Here is a 12598-nt window from a genome sequence, read left to right on the forward strand (position 1 = left end):
GTTTAGACTCTGTCGGCTAATTTTGACTTTATTTTTAAAGTTATATTTTTAATAGGCCGGGACAGGATTGGTCCATTAAAATCTCATAACTTCTTTATCCGATGTCCATTTTCGTCTGTCTTTTTATCGTTACACTACTAATAACGAGATCTTCGATTCTCCTTTAGGTTGTGTCGGCTAAAAATCAATCGATCTGAAATTTGAATTTCGGGTTGTACACCGTTAATCCGAAATTCGAAAAATCATAACTTCTTCATACGAAGTCAGATTTGGGCGTTCTTTTTATCGATGTTCTTAGTTTAATATATTCTACGACTTTTGTTTAGAGCGCTAAGGCTAAATCTCGCTCTATCATAAATTTACAATTTACGCTTCCCGGTGTCGTGTCGGTTCCGACCCGAAACTTCGACGGGTCATAACTTCTTCGTTATAACTCGGATTTCGGCGTTCTTTATATGGACGGAAACCTTGTGACATATTCTACAACTTGGTTAAGATTATTTACTCTAAATAATCTTTTTGTCGAAAAGTCGTTTTCGACCCCTATTGCTTCTAAATTGACTAGCCCGGATCTGCGGGCGTTACATCCGGCCGCCTTCTAGACCCTCAAAACGGCTTAACAGAAGTTTAATATCGACTAAATTAAGTTGGAAATCGAATTCCCCCTTCTGGTTAGCTGAAAATCGACTTTTATAACCTTTATAGCCGACAACGAATAGCTGCAAAACATAATAAAAAGCATTATGAGTGCTTTTTAGTTCTAAAAGAGAATAAATAAGGCCAAAATATTAAGATAAAGTGCATAAAAATGTATGTAAAAATACACATATCAAAATACCCCACACTTAGCCTTTGCTTGCCCCCAAGCAAATTTACTTTTATTTTACCAATATCGCACTAAACATTCAATTTAAAACTCAGCCATTATGTCAAGACCGCAACACATGCATTTGTGTCTAAAATTTTCCTAAAATACCCCCCCCCCCCCCCCCCCATATTTCAAATACTCACAATCTTTATAAACACTTGCCCACTTTTTCCGAACAATGCTCATTTTATGCAACCCTCCGAATCCATCCGCAGAAAACCTCCTAACCTCAAGGTATTTTTAGTTGAGCAACCTAAGCATACATAATCTAGAATTACAACTTTTCGATACCACTATGGAGCTCTTTTGGAATTGTTCAATTCTTTGACATTTGATCTTTGATTTCTTTGAATTCACCACCTTTGTTGATTTGATTTCTGGTATCTTCAACTTTATGAAATTTCTTGGAATTTTGATCTTTTGATCTTCACTTTATTTGATCCAAAATTCTTCAAACTTATTCTCGTAATTCTCTCTTTCTTTTTTTTTTACATCTACCTCATTTTTTTCACTCGAAACCTAAATGCTTAAGCAGAGGCGCTCAACCTTAACCTTTATCGGTTAATGATAATAATTTTCCTGGATACATTTTAGGTTTAGGCTACTAAACATATTGCATCCCTCAAACCAAGCGGGGTTATGTTTTTGTTCCATGATTGCACTAAAATAAGGGAGGCCACAAATACACTATAACATATATTGGCTCAACTAAACGTTTGAGTTCTCATCGGATCATTTCATACAATATTAGCAAAAATTTAAATTATCACTAGATTTTTCTAAATTAAACTATTATTTCAAGTTGTAAAATTTTTAAATTTCCTAAATCTAGCAATTTCCTAACTATTATTTCATTTTTCTCTTTTAATTTTAATTTACTTTTACCGACCTCCTACCGCACACTTATTTCATACAATGCCCTCATTGTATGTTAAAACGAATTAAGAACATAAAAAGGGAGAAAAAGGAACAGACTCCCCTGGGTAGTTGTGGCGTGATCGAATGGGGCTGCTACAAGTTGCTTGAAATATTGCTGAAAGACTGGAAACTGGAACTGTTGCTTCTGAATTTTGCCGAAAAATAAAATCAAAACGGCCGACTCCAAAACTGTGGTGCAAAAGATTGCAAAAAAATGCAATGTGTAGTAACCATGACGTGGGAAAGTGCCGACCACGTCGTCTCATCAAGAATGACATCCTCTTCTCTCGCGATGAAATATCCCCCACAACATAGGAAAGTGTCAACCATGTCATGGCAGCCGGGATGATACGTCTTCCTCGCGTTGAAATAGAACTTTATGGTGTGGGAACAGCTCATCCATATCATAAGAGTCAAAATATCGTAAAAAAATGCCAATCTTCTAAACAACCGCTCACGAAATCAATATGCACCCCACACTTATGACAAATTGTGGGACTTGACTATAATCTTCGAACTCTCACACGGCTCTCTCTAGCAACAGTCGGACCTAGCTGCTGAACTTACTGCCAGCTTTCTAAGGGCGAAAATTCTGCAGAAATCTAAACAACCAAAGAGCATCAAAAGTAAAACATCCTAAATTAAAGTTGAATTACATACCAAGCAAAAATACTAAACTGAACTAAAAATAACAAAAAACACAAAAATAAAAAGGATCACTCATCATCTCAAACATCATGCTGCTGTGTCCCCGAAGTAACGGCCCCATCATGTCGTGGCTAGAGTGGTGGTGGGTAGGGAACCGAATACTGAAACCCCTGGTGGGCAAAGAATGCGGTCAATGCATCCCCATACCATTGCTGTTGCCTATCCACATGTGCAACATACTCACTAAGATGGTCAATGCCCTGAGCTAGGTAGTGCATATCAATCTCCGACTCAGGTCCCTGCTGCGCTCCCCGAGGAGAAGGTCTACGCCGTTGGACCCGTCTCGGCTGTGGCTCGGCGGCACCCTCCTCGTCCGCCACATCATCTGCTCGTACTCGCAAGACACCATCTCTACCCCGCTCTATTACACGCATCGACTCCAACAACTGAATGCTTATCGGCCTCATATCATGGAACACCTTCGATCGCGTGATCTCACGCGTCAGCAACTGATATGATCGGGCTAACCGCGTGATAAAATGCCCTCCGCATATCGGGCTATCCTCCCGAAGTCCCCTGGCCCTCCGTCCCAAATATGCAGCTAAAGCAACTGGAAGGTTCAGGTGCCTCCCTGGAGTAACAAGTGCCCATAGGAAATACAAGTCTGTCGAAGGCACTCTCTCACTGTTCTTGTGATGCGTGAGAGTCATGGAAATTAGTCAGTGCAGCAATCTGTAGGTAGTAGACCATATCATCCTACCCCGTGCAATAGATGGCGTATAAACTCCTCCCATAATCTCGGCCCAAAAAGTGTTCTCGTTATAGTCGTCTGGCCGCTCCGTAAGACAATCAGCAAGGAATGTCGGGAAGTGGACACTCCTCGTCTCATCCTCTATGTAAATACCCACTCGAGTCGCAAGCTCTATGACACTGCATTCCCGGCTCACTCCCCCCAGTCTGAAGGCAAAAGCTGTCCTGTCATCGGGTGCCTTCCTAGGATCATAGGAAACTGTAGCGTAGAACTCCAACAAAAATTCCCGATAAACAGGCTCTTGGATCCTGAACAATCGTGCCCATCCCTGACACACGAACAAATCCACACCACTCGCGTCCGAGTGCGTGTATTGCAAAAATTCCTGGCTCAGTGCAGCTAGTCCTGTCCGGGTCGCCAAGTCCCAATCAAATGAGGGTGCTATGTCGATCTCCTTGGTGAGAAGCAAACACAAACTGTTGACATATCGTGCCCGGGTGGCATCGTTCAGCGTTTGCGGAAATTGTAAGAAACGATGATCGGTCACATCCTCGGGTGGGTTGATCCGTTGAGTTCTTCATGCCATAATCTGCACAAATAAACACAAACACAAAACCAAACAAAAAGTAGCAGCATTAACAAATTTTTAAGCCAAAAAAAAATTGGAGCTGGACATGGTCTGTACGCTGGGTGTACGTCCAGGTTCACGAATCTATGGTTCCCTTGCTTGTTCTAAAGTTATAACCCATATCAAAATAAACACAGCAGGGGCAACAACACAGTTAAGTTTTTAATATTGCGTGGTCCAAAGGCAGTAGGAGAAAATCAGGACCACCTTTACAAATCAATTCCCCCGTAATCTTCTTGTCTACTAACAAACACTTAACAGAGAAACATATGCAGCAGTCAAGAATCGAAGTCAACAGGGGTTACGCTAGGCGTACGTCCCCGAGTTTAAATCGATGGGTGTGGGACGGGATTAAGACCAAATTAAGTCCTAGGGTTTAGTTAATTGATAGAAAGCGGTCCATTCAAGTGGTAATCAGAACATATATTTGCGAAATCGGCCATAATTCAAGAACTATATAAACCCTAGATTTCGAACAAAGGCAATTTGCAGCCAATTTCGTCGATTTAAACATAAATCCATAACATTGAGTACCCAAAATACTTACTTGTGTGCCGAATTTTACAAGAAAAGTAGAAAAACCGAGATCTTTGGAAAGACTTCGTCCGTCATAGTTTGTGTGTGTGAAAGGGATTGTGAAAAAGTAACAAAAAAAATCAAGGGTCAAAAGATATAAACTGGTCGTCGTCTTACGTTGGGCGTAACGCAATGTTACGCTGGGCGTAACCCCATTTCCATGAAAGTCCATACGCGATCCGGGGTTTATTACGCTTGGCGTAAGTAAACTTACGATGGGCGTAAGTTTAAATGAAACTGTTCCTTTTTCTTTAATTTAACTTCCTTTTCTTTTAACTATTTAATTAAGGGACTTAAAACTTAATTATTTTTTTCTTTTTCATTTCTTCAGCAAATGACTTTCCGATGAGTGAAAAAAAAAAATGAGACGTCACAATCACTTATCTTTGTCAAGATCAAACAACAATGGTTGATTAAAAACCTTTGCATGCAAGAATTGGTTTGCGAAAACACCCACTTTCGGGACCCGTTAGAATATTTCCTTGGTTTTCTTTGCACCTTTAACTTAAAGCGGAACAAGAAGTCAGCTAACTAGTCAAGAACAGCAAGAGCTCGGTCTTCCACTTAACCGCCACAATACGCCTTGCTATACTACGCCTTATGGATTGAGTTGGACAAATCAACAAAGTAGTAGGCTAAGCAGGTCAAGAATTCCCTAATCGCTTTCATCCTCGAAACCCATGCAAAAAGTAAAGTCAAGCAATGTGTACAATCCCAAATTCCTGCAAATAACAACAAGAACCTTCCAGACAAGTGAAATGATATCAATGAAAATCAAACTAAAAATAAAAACTAACTACAAACAAATAACGAATAATCAAATAAACTAAATTAATGACAAGTTGTTCCCTGGCAACGGCGCCAAAAACTTGATGTGCAAAAAAGTACCCACTAATTTTAATATTTATAACCTAACAAACTTAGAGTATCTATGCACTTATAGGCAGTGTACCTAGTCAGATTACAGTATAGCTTAGGTAAGTCGGGTGTCGATCACAGGGAACGGTGGATTAATTTAATATATTTGATTATAGGTTACAGGTCACACGAAAATAATAAAGAAAATGGTTTAATAAATCTCAAACTAGCAATTAACAACTCTCAATAAAGTAACAGGAAAGCAAATCTATTCAGGTACTTTGGTTTAGATAAATTACACCTTAAAAACATAGAAAATTGCATACACAAATTCATTTATTCATGTTCACCGATTCCTAAAATGATTAGATTCGCGTTCACTATAACTAATCCTTGAGCAAACAAGTCAATTTAAACAGTGATCAGTTGATTAAACTAACATGCTTCCTAGTGTTCAGTTCGTATCAAGCAAGACTTGTAAATATAGTTAATCGAATTACTAATTCAATTTAACCTCTTGTTGATGGTCATCAAACAAGGCTCACTCATTAACTTACTTATTCCCAAGTTAATCCTAGTTTCACATTCTTTATTCCTAGACTTATAATCTCAATGGTCATCAAAATCATAAGAGACAAGCAATCAAGCAGATGTTCATACAACTCAATTCACTTAACAATTAACAGCAAATAATTATCATTAATACGTAAGGATCTTTTAATAAGCTTGGCAAGATAAATTAAACATAAACAAACAATTCAATATAGCAATTGGTCTAATAATCAAAGCTTCATTCAAACATAAACACAAAGTAAAAGGTTTTTACACCCAAATCAGAAACTAAATACATAATAGTAACACAATGGAATCCTAAACATGGTCACGTTAGCAACCCATATGATTACCGACACGTATCCGCTCTCCAACCCTTCCGATCTTCGCTCCCGTTAGCTTAACGGCCTTCCGGCCGCCTTCTAGACCCTCAAAACGGCTTAACAGAAGTTTAATATCGACTAAATTAAGTTGGAAATCGAATCCCCCCTTCTGGTTAACTGAAAATCGACTTTTATAACCTTTATAGCCGACTTACATACGTTGGGCGTAAGTCGGATTACGCTGGGCGTACTGAAGATTTCTACGCGATTGAACTTATCCGAGGCCAGCCATTACGCGGGGCGTAACCTAGAATTACGCTGGGCATAATATGATTTTGGTCGCTACGCTTAGCGTACAGGTGTATTACACGGGGCGTAATTGTTCCTCCAGCATTTTTAATTACTTTTAGCTTCTAAGCCCGGTTTCCGCTTCAGTCTTTTCTTTTGTGCTTTATCGACAACGAATAGATGCAAAACATAATAAAAAGCATTATGAGTGCTTTTTAGTTCTAAAAGAGAATAAATAAGGCCAAAATATTAAGATAAAGTGCATAAAAATATATGTAAAAATACACATATCAAAATACCCCACACTTAGCCTTTGCTTGCCCCCAAGCAAATTTACTTTTATTTTACCAATATCGCACTAAGCAATCCATTTAAAACTCAGCCATTATGTCAAGACCGCAACACATGCATTTGTGTTTAAAATTTTCCTAAAGTACCCCCCCCCCCCCCCATATTTCAAATACTCACAATCTTCATAAACACTTGCCCACTTTTTCCGAACAATGCTCATTTTATGCAACCCTCCGAATCCATCCGCAGAAAACCTCCTAACCTCAAGGTATTGTTAATTGAGCAACCTAAGCATACATAATCTAGAATTACAACTTTTCGATACCACTATGGAGCTCTTTTGGAATTCTTCAATTCTTTGACATTTGATTTCTGATTTCTTTGAATTCACCACCTTTGTTGATTTGATTTCTAGTATCTTCAACTTTATGAAATTTCTTGGAATTTTGATCTTTTGATCTTCACTTTATTTGCTCCAAAATTCTTCAAACTTTTTCTCGTAATTCTCTCTTTCTTTTTTTTTACATGTACCTCACTTTTTTTTCACTCAAAACCTACATGCTTAAGCAGAGGCGCTCAACCTCAAACTTTATCGGTTAATGATAATAATTTTCCTGGATACATTTCAGGTTTAGGCTACTAAACATATTGCATCCCTCAAACCAAGCGGGGTTATGTTTTTGTTCCATGATTTCACTAAAATAAGGGAGGCCACAAATTCACTATAACGTATATTGGCTCAACTAAACATTTGTGTTCTCATCGGATCATTTCATACAATATTAGCAAAAATTTAAATTATCACTAGATTTTTCTAAATTAAACTATTATTTCAAGTTTTAAAATTTTTAAATTTCTTAAATCTAGCAATTTCCTAACTATTATATCATTTTTCTCTTTTAATTTTAATTTACTTTTACCGACCTTCTACCCCACACTTATTTCATACAATGCCCTCACTGTATGTTAAAACGAATTAAGAACATAAAAAAGGGAGAAAAACGAACAGAGTCCCCTGGGTAGTTGTGGCGAGATCGAATGGGGCTGCTACAAGTTGCTTCAAATATTGCTGAAAGACTGGAAACTGGAACTGCTGCTTCTGAATTTGCCGAAAAATAAAATCAAGACAGCCGACTCCAAAAATGTGGTGCAAAAGATTGCAAACAAATGCAATGTGTGGTAACCATGACATGGGAAAGTGTCGACCACGTCGTCTCGTCAAGAATGACATCCTCTTCTCTCGCGATGAAATATCCCCCACAACATAGGAAAGTGTCAACCATGTCATGGCAGTCGGGATGATACGTCTTTCTCGCGTTGAAATAGAACTTTATGGTGTGGGAATAGCTCATCCATATCATAAGAGTCAAAATATCATAAAAAAAATGTCAATCTTCTAAACAATCGCTCACGAAATCAATATGCACCTCATAGTTATGACAAATTGTGGGACTTGACTATAATCTTTGAACTCTCACACGGCTCTCTCTAGCAACAGTCGGACCTAGCTGCTGAACTTACTACCAGCTTTCTAAGGGCGAAAATTCTGCAGAAATCTAAACAACCAAAGAGCATCAAAAGTAAAACATCCTAAATTAAAATAGAATTACATACCAAGAAAAAAAATACTAAACCAAACAAAAAATAACAAAAAACACAAAATTAAAAAGGATCACTCATCATCTCAATCATCATGCTGCTGTGTCCCCGAAGTACCGGCCCCATCATGTCGTGGCTGGAATGGTGGTGGGTAGGGAACCGAATACTGAAACCCCTGGTGGGCAAAGAATGCGGTCAACGCATCCCCATACCATTGCTGTTGCCTTTCCACATGTGCAACATACTCACTAAGACGGTCAATGCCCTGAGCTAGGTAGCGCATATCAATCTCCAACTCAGGTCCCTGCTTTGCTCCCCGAGGAGCAGGTCTACGCCGCTGGACCCGTCTCGGCTGTGGCTCAGCGTCACCTTCCTCGTCCGCCACATCATCTGCTCGTACTCGCAAGACACCATCTCCACCCCGCTCTAATACACGCATCGACTCCAACAGCTGAATGCTCATCGGCCTCAAATCGTGGAACACCATCGATCTCGTGATCTCACGCGTCAGCAACTGATATGATCGGGCTAACCGCGTGATAAAATGCCCTCCGCATATCGGGCTATCCTCCCGAAGTCCCCTGGCCCTCCGTCCCAAATATGCAGCTAAAGCAACTGGAAGGTTCAGGTGCCTCCCTGGAGTAACAAGTGCCCATAGGAAATACAAGTCTGTCGAAGGCACTTTCTCATTGTTCTTGTGATGTGTGAGAGTCATGGAAATCAGTCGGTGCAGCAATCTGTAGGTAGTAGACCATATCATCCTTCCCCGTGCAGTAGATGGCGTATAAACTCCTCCCGTAATCTCGGCCCAAAAAGTGTTCTTGTTATAGTCGTCTGGCCGCTCCGTAAGACAATCAGCAAGGAATGTCGGGAAGTGGACACTCCTCGTCTCATCCGCTGTGTAAATACCCACTCGAGTCGCAAGCTCTATGACACTGCATTCCCGGCTCACTCCCCCCAGTTTGAAGGCAAAAGTTGTCCTGTCATCGGGTGCCTTCCTAGGATCATAGGAAACTGTAGCGTAGAACTCCAGCAAAAATTCACAATAAACAGGCTCCTGGATCCTGAACAATCGTGCCCATCCCTGACACACGAACAAATCCACACCACTCGTGTTCGAGTGCGTGTATTGCAAAAATTCCTGGATCTGTGCAGCTAGTCCTGTCCGGGTCGCCAAGTCCCAATCAAATGAGGGTGCTATGTCAATCTCCTTGGTGAGAAGCAAACTCAAACTGTTGACATATCGTGCCCGGGTTGCATCGTTCAGCATTTGCGGAAATTGTAAGAAACGATGATCGGTCACATCCTCGGGTGGATTGGTCCATTGAGTTCTTCATGCCATAATCTGCACAAATAAACACAAACACAAAACCAAACAAAAAATAGCAGCATTAACAAATTTTTAAGCCAAAAAAATTGGAGCTAGACATGGTCTGTACGCTGGGTGTACGTCCAGGTTCACGAATCTGTGGTTCCCTTGCTTGTTCTAAAGTTATAACCCATATCAAAATAAACATAGCAGGGGCAACAACACAGTTAAGTTTTTAATATTGCATGGTCCAAAGGCAGTAGGAGAAAATCAGGACCACCTTTACAAATCAATTCCCCCGTAATCTCCTTGTCTACTAACAAACACTTAACAGAGAAACATGTGTAGCAGTCAAGAATCGAAGTCAACAGGGGTTACGCTAGGCATACGTCCCCGAGTTTAAATCGATGGGTGTGGGACGGGATGAAGACCAAATTAAGTCCAAGGGTTTAGTTAATTGATAGAAATCGGTCCATTCAAGTGGTAATCAGAACATATATTTGCGAAATCGGCCCTAATTCAAGAACTATATAAACCCTAGATTTCGAACAAAGGCAATTTGCAGCCAATATCGTCGATTTAAACATAAATCCATAACATTGAGTACCCGAAATACTTACTTGTGTGCCGAATTTTACAAGAAAAGTAGAAAAATCGAGATCTTTGGAAAGACTTCGTCCGTCATAGTTTTTGTGTGCGAAAGGGATTGTGAAAAAGTAACAAAAAAAATCAAGGGTCAAAAGATATAACTTGGTCGTCATCTTACGCTGAGCGTAACGCAATGTTACGATGGGCGTAACCCCAATTCCATGAAAATTCATACGCGATCCGGGGTTTATTACACTTGGCGTAAGTAAACTTACGCTGGGCGTAAGTTTAAATGAAACTTGTCCTTTTTCTTTAATTTAACTTCCTTTTCTTTTAACTATTTAATTAAGGGACTTAAAACTTAATTATTTTTTTTTTAATTTCTTCAGCAAATGACTTTCCGATGAGTGAAAAAAAAATGAGATGTCACAATCACTTATCTTTGTCAAGATCAAACAACAATGGTTGATTAAAAACCTTTGCATGCAAGAATTGGTTTGCGAAAACACCCACTTTCGGGACCCGTTAGAATATTTCCTTGGTTTTCTTTGCACCTTTAACTAAAAGCGGAACAAGAAGTGACCTAACTAGTCAAGAACAACAAGAGCTCGGTCTTCCACTTAACCACCACAATACGCCTTGCTATACTACGCCTTATGGATTGAGTTGGACAAATCAACAAAGTAGTAGGCTAAGCAGGTCAAGAATTCCCTAATCGCTTTCATCCTCGAAACCCATGCAAAAAGTAAAGTCAAGCAATGTGTACAATCCCAAATTCCTGCAAATAACAACAAGAACCTTCCCGACAAGTGAAATGATATCAACGAAAATCAAACTAAAAATAAAAACTCACTACAAACAAATAACGAATAATCAAATAAACTAAATTAATGACAAGTTGTTCCCCGGCAACGGCGCCAAAAACTTGATGTGCACAAAAGTACCCACTAATTTTAATATTTATAACCTAACAAACTTAGACTATCTACGCACTTATAAGCAGTGTACCTAGCCAGATTACAGTATAGCTTAGGTAAGTCGGGTGTCGACCACAGGGAACGGTGGAATAATTTAATATATTTGATTATAGGTTATAGGTCACATGAAAATAATAAAGAAAATGGTTTAATAAATCTCAAACTAGCAATAAACAACTCTCGATAAACTAACAGGAAAGCAAATCTCTTCAGGTACTTTGGTTTAGATAAATTACACCTTAAAAACATAAACAATTGCATACACAAATTCATTTATTCATGTTCACCGATTCCTAAAATGATTAGATTCGCGTTCACTATAACTAATCCTTTAGCAAACAAGTCAATTTAAACAGTGATCAGTTGATTAAACTAACATGCATCCTAGTGTTCAGTTCGTATCAAGCAAGACTTGTAAATATAGTTAATCAAATTACTAATTCAATTTAAACACTTGTTGATGGTCATCAAACAAGGCTCACACATTAACTTACTTATTCCCAAGTTAATCCTAGTTTCACATTCTTTATTCCTAGACTTATAATCTCGATGGTCATCAAAATCATAAGAGACAAGCTATCAAGTAGATGTTCATACAACTCAATTCACTTAACAATTAACAGCAAATAATTATCATTAATACGTAAGGATCTTTTAACAAGCTTGGCAAGATAAATTAAATATAAACAAACAATTCAATATAGCAATTTGTCTAATAATCAAAGCTTCATTCAAACATAAACACAAAGTAAAAGGTTTTTACACCCAAATCAGAAAATAAATACAAAATGGTAACACAATGGAATGCTAAACATGGTCACATTAGCAACCCATATGATTACCGACACGTATCCGCTCTCCAACCCTTCCGATCTCCTCTCCCGTTAGCTTAACGGCCTTCCAGCCGTCTTCTAGACCCTCAAAACGGCTTAACAGAAGTTTAATATCGAATAAATTAAGTTGGAAATCAAATCCCCCCTTCTGGTTAGCTGAAAAACGACTTTTATAACATTTGTAGCCGACTTACGTACGCTGGGCGTAAGTCGGATTACGCTGGGCGTACTGAAGATTTCTACGCGATTGAACTTATCCGAGGCCAGCCATTACGCGGGGCATAACCTAGAATTACGTTGGGCGTAATATGATTTTGGTCGCTACGCTTAGCGTACAGGTGTATTACGCAGGGCGTAATTGTTCCTCCAGCATTTTTAATTACTTTTAGCTTCTAAGCCCGGTTTCCGCTTCAGTTTTTTCTTTTGTGCTTTATCGACAACGAATAGCTGCAAAACATAATAAAAAGCATTATGAGTGCTTTTTAGTTCTAAAAGAGAATAAATAAGGCCAAAATATTAAGATAAAGTGCATAAAAATATATGTAAAAATACACATATCAAAATACCCCACACTTAGCATTTGCTTGCCCC

This window comes from Lactuca sativa, chromosome 5 (assembly GCF_002870075.4).
Source record: "Lactuca sativa cultivar Salinas chromosome 5, Lsat_Salinas_v11, whole genome shotgun sequence".
NCBI classification, from domain to species: Eukaryota; Viridiplantae; Streptophyta; class Magnoliopsida; order Asterales; family Asteraceae; genus Lactuca; species Lactuca sativa.